Source organism: Muntiacus reevesi, chromosome 9, assembly GCF_963930625.1.
Source record: "Muntiacus reevesi chromosome 9, mMunRee1.1, whole genome shotgun sequence".
Classification (NCBI taxonomy): domain Eukaryota; kingdom Metazoa; phylum Chordata; class Mammalia; order Artiodactyla; family Cervidae; genus Muntiacus; species Muntiacus reevesi.
Window position 1 is genome coordinate 43,319,126 of NC_089257.1, and position 15,065 is coordinate 43,334,190.

The 15,065-nt window shown below is 41.9% G+C and overlaps 1 pseudogene; it reads left to right on the top strand.

Annotated features, from left to right (window-relative positions):
* The first annotated feature begins 1,794 nt into the window (after window positions 1–1,794).
* On the top strand, window positions 1,795–8,899 carry LOC136174657 (tripartite motif-containing protein 5-like; annotated as a pseudogene).
* The last annotated feature ends 6,166 nt before the right edge of the window (window positions 8,900–15,065 follow it).

Here is a 15,065-nt window from a genome sequence, read left to right on the forward strand (position 1 = left end):
GGGGAATTATTTCTGCAGGGGATGTTCATTCAGGGTTTGGTGGGATCCCCAAGTCTTTTAGAATTTTTAATCCCAATTCAGCCTCCAATGGAGTTAAAGTTTAAAAACCAATGCCAAAGTGGATCAAGTGTACCCACTCTCATCTCTGCTAGTTCCCCCAAATCCCCAGCTTCTTTAACTTTGGACAATCTTTAAATTCACAAGGGATTCTAAGGAGAATTTTTTTTTTTCCAGTTTCTGTCTCTGGTGTGTATGCATACATCCACATCTTAACTGTCATCCTTGGAAACAAGGGGAAACTGGTCTTTTAAATACATCCTTTGCCTTCCTTTCATCCCACTGCTACAATGACTGATGCTCTGATACACTAGGAAAAATCTGTACTCTTGAATTATTGACAAATGACTCTCCAGGGTCATTGATAACTTTTCACTTACTGGAAGTCCAATCTTCCAATTCAGGATGAAGCAATTAGTTAAAAGAAAATGAAGACCTGAATTTTTGTATTTAAAAAGAAAAAATCTGCACCCTGAGGGGCATTCACTTTCTAGTAGTGGCTCCTGGGCCCAGAAATAAAGCCTTCTGCTGAAAGAATATAACATTGATAAGTAGCTCCCAGTCATATACTCTCTTCTCAGAGAAAGTATTTGGTAATTGGTGCTCAGAAAACAGGACAGTTACATGTGAGAAAATGAGAATTAAACATTATCTCACACAAGATTTTTGTTCTTTGCAGTAGCAGTAGCAATATTAGTCACTCAGTAATGTCCAACTCTTTGCGACCTCATGAACTATAGCCCGCCAGGCTCCTCTGTCCATGGGATTCTGCAGACAAGAATACTGGAGTGGGTTGCCGTTCCCTTCAGAAGATCTTCCTGACCCAGGGATCGAACCCAGGTGTCCTGCTTTGTAGGCAGATTCTTTACCATCTGAGCTACAGGGAAGATCTTTGTTCTTTGCAGGCCCTCAACAAATTGGATGATGTCCACCCACACTAAGAAAAGCAAACTACTTTACCAAGTCCACATCCAATTCTAATATCATCTGGAAACAACACACACACAGACACAACCAGAAAGAATGTCTAATCTGGTCACCCAGTAACCAGTCAAGTTGGCACATAAAATTAACCATCTCACTAATTTTTCTAATTCATTTTTATCATGTTAAAATTATAGGAATTATATGTTACATAGTATTAGAAGACATTGTGCAACAAATGATACTTCATACACTTTCATCTTCTTAGCCTATTTAGAAAAGTGTCATTTTGGCCATATTGCACCCAACTTCTGAAAGTCAGCATCAGTGAACAACCACTCTGTGATCACCCCTCTGACTGACCACCTCAGTGATTTCAGATTTGTTGAGCCATTTCCTCTAACATGACCTAATAGGACAGTCTGTCCACATTCACTTACTTCAGCTGGTGGACACAGGCCAGGGGAGAGCATGCCAGTGTTGCTGCCTCAGGGAGCCCTCAGTGTGGGTCCTCACTGGGGAAAAGAGGATACTTTACTCTCTCCTCTTGATAGCACATTTGTAAGGAAATGACACAAGGTGGGTCTGTAAAATTACATTGCTCAGGAAGCCTAGTTTTCCAAAGGATGGGTTAGTTTGAAGAAACATAAGAACAGCTTCCAGGAGAAGAGCTGAGATAGGAATAAAATGCACTCACTGACCCACCAGGCTCAGGCACAAAAGCCTTGTCACTTTCCAAAGGCTCTATGTGGACACCGCTTATTGGTCTATAATTTCTCTCCTCATTTCCTGTCCAAACTCCACCCCCTAGAATTTAACTTTCATTTCGCCTCATCTTCTACTTCGGATCATCATAGTGGGGGTCAGGCCCCTGGTGAGGTGAGTGAATCCTAAACATATCTGCCCAGGGCCTGTCTTCACCCTTCCTCAAGGAATCACAACTTCTCTGTTAGGATGTGAGGCTAGCTGAGTGGTTTGTAGAGGGCAGAGTCTGAGAGACACAGAAGAAAAAAATGAAATCTGCTTGAGTGAGTTTAATTAGTTGTTTGCAAGCTGTTCTAAAGGGGGAAATGGCCCAGCCTGCAGGCTTCCTGCTGAGAGTGCTGACTGAAGATCAGTCTGGGGGAGGGGAAGTCTTAGAAGAAGGGGGATTGGAAGAAGAGAAAGGCTTGGTTTGTTCCTTGGAGGGACTATTTATTTCTCAAGACTAAAATTTACCCACAACTCCTTCACATTCTGTTAAGTTTCAGTTGCAACTTGCTGAGGTCAGTCAGGATCCCTGATTTTTCAAGATGTAGAAAATCCCTTCTATCAACAAGAACAAAGGCCAAGGGGTCTTTGAGTCCTGTTATTTTAATTTCTATCAGGGTATCACTGTAGTATTTCTGCATGACAGTATCAATAAATTCTCATTCCATAGGCCTGTCTATGCTCAGGAGCCTGATGATGTGACAGCTGGTAGGCTCTCCTCTGTGGTATTCACTGGTCCAGACACGTAACTACTGCACTTCCTTACATCCCTATCCTGCTCAAGCTTCTCTATGAGCTGGATTTGCCACTCAGAACCAGCTCAGCTGAGAGATCAGGAGCAAGACGAGCACCTGGGAAGAATTTCTAAAAGTGACATCTGGAAGCATCTAACTTCTAGTAACAGTGACATCTAACTTTCACTTTTAAAATCTTCTTACTTGATTTGTGTTTGTGATATAAAAAGATGTCAGAGAAGTATTATTATATCCACATCATTAGACCTGAAAGGGAAATAAGTTAGAGCAGCCTCCGCATTTATTTCCCTTCCTCCTTATAGAATGTTCAGCTGTACCCACTGTACTCGGGCACAGAATGTGAAATTGAAAAGTGTCAGTCACTTAGTCAAGTCCAGTTCTTTGTGATTCTAGGGACTGTAGCCTACCAGGCTCCTCTGTCCATGGAATTCTTCAGGCAAGAATACTGGAATGTGTTGCCTTTCCCTTCTCAAGGGATCTTCCCGACCCAGTGACTCAAGTACAGACACAAGTCAAATCTCTTTCCTCACCAGGTGTTCCCCCTTTCTGATCAAATCTTTCTTCATCAAAGTTGACTTTGGAGATTATCATCTCTGCTACATATTCCTTGTTCCCTCTCAACCATAATTGGTTTTAGACCCTTGTCTTCTGAGCTCATACAGTTCACCTCTGTCAGGCCAGTTACTATAGGGTCTTAGAATTGATTTGTTAGTTTACTGTTTCAGGTTTTATTTTACTAGTATTGTAAGGAATTTATATTAAATAATAGTAGATGAATGCCTGGGAAATAAACAAAGCACAATTTCACTTTACAGTTCTATTTAGGAAAAAAGACTCTCCATACAATATCCATAATTTGTGGTTTTACTGTACTTAGCAGAAACAGTTCTGCAATCACAAAAGAAGAAAATTCTGTTTATAAATTTCCTGTTTGAACTTTATATGTGTACATTTATATACACACATAACCAAAACCAAAACAGTCAAAAAAAAAAAAAAAGAAGAAGAAGAAAGTAGAAGAGATTGATCTGGTGAGCAAAGGAAAGCAAAAATGATATCAACCAGTTAAAAACAAAACTAAAACATAAACTGAGAAACAAAACTAAAGCAATATGCCAGCTGGGAAATAAAGCAATGAAAACAAAACAGACTAATAACAGAAAAAGAGAGAAAAGGAAGAAAAGAAAGAAAGAAAAGAAAAGTTAAATAGAAGTAGGTAAAGGAGATTTGTATATACTAAAGAATAACTACAACAGGAAAAGAATAAGAAAAGCAAACGAAAAAATAGATGTAGAAAAATAATAATAACCATTTTTTTTAATTTAAAAAAATGGGGGAAAAAACCTTCACAACTGCAAAAGGCCAATGTAGAGGCAGTCATACTTAAAGGAAATAAGAAGTCTGATTAACAACAATAAAAAATTCTCAAAAGTGTAAACAGATTTAATACCATTAATAAAATCAACAACTACAGCAACAGAGGGAACAAAAAGAAAAGAGAAAAAAAGGTCCAGAAACAATGACAGAACAAGTTAAAATATAAGAATAGTAAATGCTTTTCTTGGATCTCACCTGTTAGTGTCTTTTCCCTCGCTGTGAGTCATAGTCCACCTCACCTCCCTAGGATGCCCTCCAATACTGGGCTAGTCTCTAGACCTGTTGTGGGACAGCTCAGATTCTAATCTGACCCTACTCCTGCATTTTCTTGCCTCTGATGCCTGCATCTGCCCATGCTAGCGTGTTTTCTTTTGCAGGCCCTCTTGTCCTTATATATATTCCACAGGCACAAAGTCTGCCTAGTTGATCACGTGAATTTAATCTGCAGCGTGTACCACTGGTGGGAAGGTTCTGGGTTCTCTTCCTTAGCCACATTACCCCTGGATTTCAACTGTGGTTTTATCTCCACCTCTGCATGTGAGTGGTCTATAGAGGTTTGCTCCTGAGGCTGCTCTGGAGGTCTTGGGTTTGCCCCAGGGAGGACCTGGTATGGAGGCGGTGCAGCTGCTTGGATCTCAGGGGCCCTGGCAGTAGCAGGTACTAAAGGGAACCAGCGGCTAGGACAACAGGGAATATGGGGCCCTTAGGGTTTTTCCTAGCCTCTGGCTGCTCTGTCCAAGTGGGGGTTATTTGAGGGGGTGGCACAGGAGCTTGGGCCCATGGCAATGCTGGATACATAGAGGTGCCAGTGGCAACTGTCACAGAAGATATGGTGCTATTAGGGTTTGGCCAGGTTCCTCTCTCCACGGAGTTCTCCAGGCAAGAATACTGGAGTGGGTTGCCATTCCCTTCTCCAAGGGATCTTCCTGAACCAGGGATCAAACCCAGGTTTCCTACAATATAGGCAGATTCTTTACTGTCTGAGCCACCAGGGTGGCCCACAACTTGCTTCTGGCAGCTCTGCCCCAGTGAGGATTGAGCATGGAGGTGACACAGCTGTTTGGATCGTGGGAACTCTGGTGGCGTCAAGGGCACAGGGACACCAACTGCCTCAGCCGCAAGAGCTACAGCCCTATTAGAGTCTTTTCCTAGCCTCTAAGAGAAGTCGCTCATTCGTGTCCTGCTCTTTGTGACCCCAGGGACTATAGCCTACCAGGTTCCTCCATCCATGGGATTTTCCAGGCAAGAGTACTGGAGTGGGTTGGCATTTCTTTCTCCAGGGGATCTTCCCCACCCAGGGATCGAATCCAGATCTCCCACATTGCAGGCAGACACTTTACCGTCTGAGCCACCAGGGAAGCCTCTGGCAGCTGGCAATTAGAGGGCCTCTTTGGCTAGGCCTTCTCTGTTGCTTGACCCACTCAGGCATTTGCAGGACTCCCCCCACCCCCCGGCTCCAGTTGGGGTCCTTCTCTGTTTCTTGGCACCTCGGGCATTTACACGACCCTCCCTCACTTTGGAGGCCTTTTCTGTTTCTCAGCACATCAAGCACTTAAGCGGCCACCCTGACTGGGGTCCGTCACTGTTGCTTGGTGCGTCAGGCACTTAAAGGGCCACTCTCTCTGGGATCTTTCTGTCTCTGTCTCTGTCTCTGGACAGGGTCCCCCTGTCCTGTCCAGTGATGACGTGCGGGGAAAGAGAGGCTATGGAGGTGGCTCTGTCTCCTGTGTGTGACTCAGCAGTATCACCCTGACTCCATGTTTGCTTGGCTTTCCTTCACAAACATTTCCCACTGCATCTCCTTCCACAGGTCCCCTTGGGCTGTTTCCCTGCAGTCAATAGCAGGGAGATTGCTTTCCAATCTCTATGCTCCAGCTCCCAGCTGCTGCACTTTCTAGGGGACTTGTGTCCTTGTCCAGAGAACATATGGCTGCAGCAAGGGTTGTCTGTGTGATTATCATTCCATTTAGACTGCCACAGATCAGCTGCTTCACTCTCCAACAGCCTCAAGTGCTTCACCTCTTCCCATACAGTTGTCCTGATATGGGGATCTGACCCCTGCTTCAGTTTCTCCACCCTCCAGAGGTAAATCCAGTCCTACTCTCCTCTTTTTTGCCCTCCTTCCTTTGTCCTATCGAGTTTTGCATGGTTTTATATATTCTTTTCTGGTGGTCAGGTATTTCTGTCCATTCTCAGCTGGTGTTCTGCAAGGTCTTCTGTGTCTGGAGGTGTATTCCTGATGTATCCATGGAGAGAGATGTGCTTCACATCCACCTATTCCTCTGGCATCTTGGATCTAAGTCTTCTTTTTAGATTCATCTTACTTCATATAGATATTAGCCCTACTACCAGCAGATAATTCATCAATGATAATTAGTTTAATGACCTGGACTAATATTTTGAGATTTTTTTCTCAAGACTGATAATCATTTCATCTATGTTTATATGCTTTTAGATACCAGACTTCTATAATTCAATGAATCTTTTTAGGCCCAGGTGAAATCACTATTTATATAGACAAAACCTAGCAGAGTTCATTCATTGCTCTGAGTATTAATTGGGTCCATGAAGTTTCTTTTCTTTTCTTTCACTCAGTGGGATAGGAGACAGGTCTCTGAAGGAGGACCCCTAACATATTAAGTTCAACCTCATTCTGTGTATTGAATACACATGATATTTGTAAGTCATTGTCTCCATTTACACATCAGTTGAAGGGTTTGCTCTTATACATACAAACACATAGTCATATATTAGGTCGTGATGATGTGGGAAATCATTGTCAGTGCATAGCAAATGATGGCATGGTTACACTGTAAATAATTTAGATAGATCAGGTCTTTAGGATGAGAGACTATGTCAGAAAACAGTTTACTGGACTATAAGAGAGAGTCATATGGATATCAGTGGCAGCATCCAGTGCTGAGAGGAGTGGATATAAAAGCCCAATGGCTTTAAGTGGTTTCAGTCTTTTGATATTTAGCATGTTTCCTGGGCACTGGAAAGAAAAGGCAGGATGGATGGTGCATCAAAGTATCTTAGCAGAAAAAGTATCAGGGGAACTTTCCTTTGGTAAAATTTAAATACCAAGAATCACTGCACAGATAAGGATGGAATTTGATATGATATGAATCAAGAACTGATAGTAAAGTGCTTAAAATTATTATGAAATGTCATTTTGGTCAGGTCCCCAGGATCCTTCCCTTGTTTCTCTATATTTTCCTTTATGTCCTCCATATTTCTTGGCCTGTATTAAATTTATAAGCAGTTATTATCATGTATTTCTACCTTTCTTACTCTGTCCCTTTTATCTTTCCCAATAATGTGAAGATCTGTGAATGAGAGGATCCTCAGAATTCAGGACAGGAGGGGACAAGTTGCCATGGCTTCAGGAAAATTAGTGAACCTACAGGAGAAGTTGACCTGCCCCATTTGCCTTGAGCTTCTGACAGAACCCTTCAGCCTTGACTGTGGCCAAAGCTTCTGTCAAGCCTGCAACACTGCAAACAACAAGGAGTCCATGATTGGCCTAGATGGGGAGAGAAGGTGCCCTGTATTCACAATCAAGTATGGACCTGGGAACCTGTGACCTCATTGGCACCTGGCCAACATAGTGGATTGACTCTGGGAGGTCAAGGAGAGAAATCTGGAAGAGCAAGAGAGAAATCTGTCTGTGCCATGAAGAGAAATTCCTGCTCTTCTGTGAGGAGGATGACAAGGCCATTTGCTGGCTTTGCAAGTGGTTTCAGGAACACTGTGGCCACCACACATTCCTCATGGAGAAGGTTGCCCAGAAGAATCAGGTAAGAGACCAGAATGGAGGAAAGACAATTCAGAAATGATACTTGAGGGGAAATGTCTACTTTGCACTGGACTTGATTACTTGTTCACAATGAACCTGGGGTTCGTGATCTCTTTTCTTCATATGCTCACTTTCTGATGTCTGAGGGACATTTCAATGCATTCCTCCAATTATATACTAATAACCCTATACACGGCTCAGATAGTAAAGAATCTGCCTGGGATGCAGGAAACTGGATTCCATCCCTGTGTTGGGGAGATCCTCTAGAGTATTCTTGCCTGGAGAATTCCATGGACAGAGAAGCCTGGCAGGCTATAGTCTGTGGGGTTGCAAAGAGTCCACATCAGAGAGTGATCGATACTTAGACACTTCGACCCTACGTATAGACACTTAGCCAGAAGTAGACATTCATGTACCTTGTGCTAATAGTTGGAGATCTGATGGTCAAGAGAACATTACCCCTTTGAACAGGAGGGTAACTAGGACACTAGGTGAAAGAGATAGAAATTGTTTCCTTGCTACAGGATCTGGTCTCTCCTAGAGCATAGAGAACCAGTCTTCTCTTGGCAAGTGTATGGTGACTTCTATTGCTTGAGTTGTAAAGAACACACAGCCTACCTCATTTTTTTCCCCTAAAGTCATGGATTCTAATTACTGTTCTCAGTTCTGTAAAGTCTATTCTCTTTGGAAAACATCTTCATTTCTCCACCATTTATTTTCTATGGTGATGTTGAGAAAACCCATAACTTGACTCTGATGTGATTCTTTATTCACAGTGGAAACTCCAGGAATTTTTGAAGAGGCTGAGGAGGGAGCAGCAGGAAGCTGAGAAGCTGAAAGCTCAAGTCAAAGGAGAGATTAATACCTGGAAGGTAGAAGGAGTCACTTCCTGAAGGAGTTAGACAGATATCTGAGCAGGACCTTGAGTTGATCACAAGGAGCTGCCTTCTTCTTTGTTCCCTGACAGTTAGTCATTTGACTAGTCCTCTTCTTCACCATTTCCCTAATAGGAGTGGGTGCTGGATAGGGAATATATCACAAATGAATACAGATATTGGAAAGGAGGTATTCATACAAAGGGACTTTCTGGTGAGGATAACTGTTGAATTTCACATTCCATTCCTGCCATGGAAGTTAAAGCATTTAACTCTTCTTGGGAGACATCTGGCAAAGGCTCATGGTTCTGTACTCAGTGTTCAGCTTTTTGGCAGAAGAAGGAGGGAGGGGATTAGGAGTAATGCAGGGAGGTGTGAGTATCCTGGACAGATGTGTGATGGCTGAGCTATGTTCATGAGGATCCCATTTTGGCTGAGGGTTGGCCTCAGTAATTCAGACTTGAGGCCATTCATTTGAAATGTGATGATGGTAGTGGTTTAGTTACTAAGTTGTGTCTGACTCTTGAGACACTAAGAACTGCGTAGCCTGCCAGGTCCATCTGTCCATGGAATTCTTCAGGCAAGAATACTGGAGTGTGTTGGCATTTCCTTTCCCAGGGGATCTTCCTGACCCAGGAATAGAATCCGAGTCTCCTGCATTGCAGGCTGACTCTTTACTGACTGAGCTACTAGGGAAGCCTTTGAAAAGTGACAGAGAGAAAAAACAGGAATAGTCAGTTTCCTCAAGAATTGCTTTCCTCCTCCTCTCTCTCTCATTCCTGAAGAATGAAATACAACATGAGAGAGAAAATATCCAGGCAGATTTTTAAAACCTGAGAGAGATCCTGAACAGTGAGGAGCTGAAGGAATGGCAAAACCTGAAGACTGAGGAGGAGGTTGGTCTGTGTAACCTGGCTGACTCTGAGAATGAGCTGGTCCAGCAGAGCCATTTGGTGAGAGATCTCATCTCAGAAGTGGAACATCATTTGCAGGCACCAAAAAATGAGATGCTGCAGGTAAAACTGAGGAAGAAGCCCCTGCATTTGAGACCTGAGAAAAATGAAGACAAAATTTCCATCTCTTCTGTGTTACTGTGTTCTTTCTGGTGTTGTCACTAAGGTTGCTTTGTGCCCTGCAGCCCCCTTCCCTCATAGCTCCATGGGTAAAGAATCCTCCTGCAGTGCAGAAGAACCCGGTTCAATTTCTGGGTCGGGAAGATTCGCTGGAGAAGGGATAGGGTACCCCCTCCAGTATTCTTGGGTTTCCCTTGTGGCTCAGCTGGTAAAGAATCTGCCTGCAATGCGAGAGTCCTGGGTTCAATTCTTGGGTAGGGAAGATCCCCTGGAGAAGGGAAAGACTACCCTCTCCAGTATTCCGGCCTGGAGAATTCCATGGGCTGTGTAGTCCATGGGGTTGCAAAGAGTCAGACACGACTGAGAGACTTTCACTCTTACTCTCATGCAACTCAGGTTCCCATATTTAGTAGATGCTTGACTTAGGGGAAAGTTGAATCTTTACCTGCCAAAGACCTAGAATTGGAGACAATTCCCTTACATTTCAATTTTCTCCTGAGTATAAAAGAGAGCCGGTATTTTTTGTATACATTTCCAGAAACAGACTTGGATTTTAAGGACTACTTTGGCCTTGCTGCAAATCATTGATCCATTTGGTCACATACCCAAGAAGCTAGAATGGAAAGACAGCATCTTTGTGTTTGTATTTGCACACCTACATGGCAGCATTAAGAGCTTTACCAGCACATGCAATTCAGACCACTCTTCATTTAGTATTCATAATGTCGTCTTTTCCTGGGGTTTGTAATTATTCCCGGGGATCATGAAATCTCAGGGTATTCTGATGCCCACCCTTTTGCGGAGCAGCCTTTGAAGGCATGGGGACTCTTGACACACACTAATATGTCTCAAACACCTGGGAGTCAGGTTCTGAAAGCCTGAGTGGAAGTTTCATACCCAGAGTATCTTATTTCAAGAACTGTTTTTACATATTAGCAGTGTGACCTAGAATAACACCCTTAACTTTTCTGTTTATTTTGTTAATGTAATCATGATATAAACTGTGCCATACATAATATTATTGTCAGATGATAAATGATATTTTCTCCTTGGAAAGACCCTGATTCTGGAAAAGATTGAGGGTGGGAGGAGAAGGGGATGACAGAGGATGAGATGACTAGATGTCATCACTGACTCAATGGACATGAGTTTGAACAAACTCTGGAAGATGGTAAAGGACAGGGAAGCCTGGTATGCTGGAGTCTGTAGAATCATAGAATTAGACATGACTGAGCGACTGAACAACAACAAAATGATACTAACTGAGAAGCATCTAAATGTCTCAATAATAAATATTTGACCTATTGAATACCAAAAAAATATAACCTGTGTCAGTGTCTCATTAAACAGGTTTGTGCTTTCAGGGACACAAGGATTCTTTTTTCTGATGCATCATTTTGCAGATCCTAGATCACCTTTGTGCTGCTGTCAAGACAATTCCAGCTCTGCCTGTCATAGAAAAGCTTGTGTGCCTATGTGTGTGTGTCTCTTTGTGTTTACGGGATTACAGTTTCATTAAAATTTCAGTATTGGTATATACTTGCTCTTATTAAGTAAACAGATTCTTTACCAACTGGGCCACTGCTGCTGCTGCTAGAGAAGCCCTATTAAGTAAACTAGATTCTATGAGATTCAGGATCTTATTTGTAAAAATATATATATACAGAATTTACCTAATTAGCATTGCATCTATTAAACAATGCAATGTTTGTAATAACTTCTGTAACTTCTAGCTCATAAGTGGTGCTCTATATGTTTATTCATTTTCTGCTTCCCTCTCACTGTGAGTAAAAGAAGTCATTTTCAGAATAAACATTAGCTTATATTCAACATTATAACCCTTTCTATGTTTTAGAAACAGAATACATTGATGAAAGAATTACAATTTTGTTTAAATTTTACCTAACTGTAAAATAAATGTTTCTGGATAGTGCCTTATTTTATTTTTTCAAAAAATTGTACAATAATTCTATTTCTTTGAATTCAAATTTCAATTTAGGCTCTGTTTGCCCCAAATTTACCATTCACAGTGATACATTAAGACTCAGAAGTATAATTGTGAGATTTCTTAAAAATGATTTAGGCAGGTATTTGTATGTACTGGTCAGCCTTACTTTTTTAATGAGTCAAAAGTTCTCAGGAATGAAGGAAAAGTATGATATCTTCCTTCAGTGAGATAAGAGAAGAATTACTTCTACAGTGGATGTTCATTCAGGGCTTGATGGGATCCTCATGTCTTTTGGAATTTTTAATCCATATGGAGTCAAAGTTAATTTTTTTCAAAAGTGGATCCAGTGTATTTTCTCTTATCCGTACTTGTCCCTAAGAATTCTCAACTTCCTACCTTTGGATGAACTTTGATTTGACAGGGGTTTCCAAGGAGGAATTTTTCTAGTTTTTGTGTCTGTGTGTGTATGCACACATCCATGTCTTAGCACTCACCCTTGGAAACAAGGGACAATTGGTCTTTTAAATACTTCTTTTGATCTCTGCTTTCCTGTCTTCCCATTGCTACAATGACTGGGATTCTGACTCACTAGGAAAACTCTGTACTCTTGAATTATTGACAAATGACTCTCCAGGGCCACTGATGCTGTTTCATTTACTAGAATGCCCAGTTCTACAGTTCAGGAGGAAGTACCTAGTTATGAGAAACTGAGGAGCTGGATTTTTGTATCCAACAGAAAAGATCTGCACACAGAGGGGCATTAACTTTTAATAGGGACTCCTGCAATTCCCTGGTAGCTCAGCTGGTAAAGAATCCACCTGCAATGCAGGAGACCTTGGTTTGAGGAAGGGGATGGCTACCCACTCTAGTATTCTGGCTTGGAGAATTCCCTGGACAGAGAAGCCTGGCAGGCTACAGTCCATGAGGTTGCAAAGAGTCAGACATGAATGAGTGACGTTCACTGGCCCCAGAAGTGAAGCCCTCTCCTGAAAAGAATATGGCACTTACAAGTTTTTCCCAGTCACATGTTCTTTTCTTGGTTAAAGACTGAAGAAAGTGTCCTGGAAGCTCCTCAGTCACTGGTGCTGGGAAAACTGTATAACTGCGCACATGAGGATGAGAACCAGATATTTCCTCCCACCAGATACAAAGGCAAACTCAGGATAGATTAAAGGCCTAAATGCAAGTCCTGTAACCGTAAGGCTCAAAGAAGATAACATAATTAATTGGATCACTGTTTCACATAAATCACAGCAATATATTTTTGTATTTATATCCAAAGGCAAAGGAATAAAAACAGAAGTAAACAAATAGGACTGAATTAAAGGCATTTACACAGCGAAAGAAACATTTGACAAAATGAAGATCTACTGAATGGAAGAAAATTTGCAACTGAGATGAATAATACCAAGTTAATTGTTGGGAGCGTCTGGGGTGCCCCCAAACCATGACAAGGTCACGGGGACGAGAGAGAGGAACCTGCAAGGCAGCTCTTCCTCACACGGTGCTGCCCCGGGGGCCCAATTTGAGCCGCCGGGTTGAGAAAGGAATCTGCAAGGCAGCTCTTCCCCTTGAGGGTTGTCCCGGGGACAAGGTCACAGGACAAAAAAGGAATCTGCAAGGCAGCTCTTCCCCTCGAGTTTGTCCTGGGGGCCCGGTATGTCCCTTTCCTCCTTCTGTCTTACTGTTTTTGGGCTTTCTATTCATTTTTGGAAATATAATATATAGTAATAAGGCCTCCCTGGAAAAGTCTAAGACTTTTTGGAGATGTTCATGATTGCTCTGGCTCAGGACACGACCATAAACATCAAGTCAAAAAACAAAAGGCCACAGGTATAGTTTGGCTGCTTGCTTAAAAGATTATAATGTTCTAAAATAGGAAAGAGTAGAGGCACTTAGGTTTAGAAGTAGATGTACCGCTTCAGTTTACTTGCTCCTTGGTTGAGAGGGTTTTCATTATTGCTATTTCCTTGCTGCTATTTGTTCATTGTTTCCTTTTCTTTAAACAACATGAGATTATGGCTATTTTTGTAGAGTTAGGAAATGGGGTACATAGGATTTCTGCCGGGCCTGCCGGCTAAGGAACAGGTCAAGGACGCAATCACCAGAGCACCTGAGAAAGACTCAGAAAGATGGGGTTGAGAGGGACGGAGTCAGCCCGTGACTGATTCCGACGACTTTATTGAGGGGTAACATACATATATGTGCTAACAGGACTCACCAAATTTTAGATCAAAGACATGCATACGTGTAGAACTGCAGACACTAGTTTTAGCTCATGAATTTCATCTCAACTCTTTAAGACTAGCAGAGGATGGCACTGGAGTCTTACAATCAGTTAAAGATTCACAGGAGCCTGATAATCTTGTCAGAGTCAGGAGAATGGGCAAATGGTGGCTGCAGCAATTTCCTTGAGGGAGGTGAGAAAGGCCAATTTGCACTTTAATAAATCAGGGGTGGCGGGACAGAGAGGGACCCTTTGATCTCTCTCAGGGCCAAGAAGGGGCCTGAGCAGTCAGGCCGGCTCCCCGCAGATTTCAATAGAAGATTTATATTAACCAGCTTCACTGCCATTATCTCACTATTAATAGAGGTGTTTTGCTGCTTTAGAGGTGTTTTTGCTGTTTAATAGTTAATCAGTGTAAATTGAGATTTTTGTGGTTTCAGGTAAAGAAAAATATCAAGGTTTTTCTCATGGTACTATTCTCAGAAATGTCAAACATGTTGCTGTGACCCTTCCCATGTACTGTTTTATTGTCCAAAGAATTTACACTGTACCTGAGATTTGTGGAACATAGTTTTTGTTAGAGTGAGAATGTTAGGCCATTGAGGCAAGAAGACTATGTACAGGACATTTAAGAATAAACCCTGTAATTGGAAAAGTTCCAGATGAATGCATAGGGGAAAAACATGGGGAAAAAAATATTGACAGAAGCACAAACCAATATCTGATGTAATATGTGGTGACTGAAGGGGGAGGTAACGTTGATTCTATAAAAACTGAGCTATCCTAAAAATAAAAAAAAGCTACCTCTTCTACGCAACCTTCTCTGTATGTGTGTCTTCTTCCTCGCCAACGCCACTCATCCCTTGGGTATTACTGGTCCTGCTGGGGCTGGACCTCGGCAGTTAATATCTAAAATTTTAAACAGTTCATACAATTCAATATCCAAAAAAAAAAAAAAAACCCAAAATATCACTGTTTGGCTCATGTCTGGAAATTGTTGCTTATCTGTGTCATTATCTTTATTATACTTCACCTCTGTCAAGAAAAAACACAGAATTGTTTCTTTACTGTATCATTCAAGGTACTTCAGAGAGGCAGAATATCTATTTATATATCTATTTTCATCATGAATATTTATTTGAAGATTCTTTCATGTAAGGAATTGGCTCACATAATTACAAACCCTGAGAAATTCCAGTCCTGCCGTCTACAAGCTGGAAATCTAGGTAACTCAGTCCAAGTTCGAAGCTTGGGGCCACAGTACAGTCTAGTCTAAACGC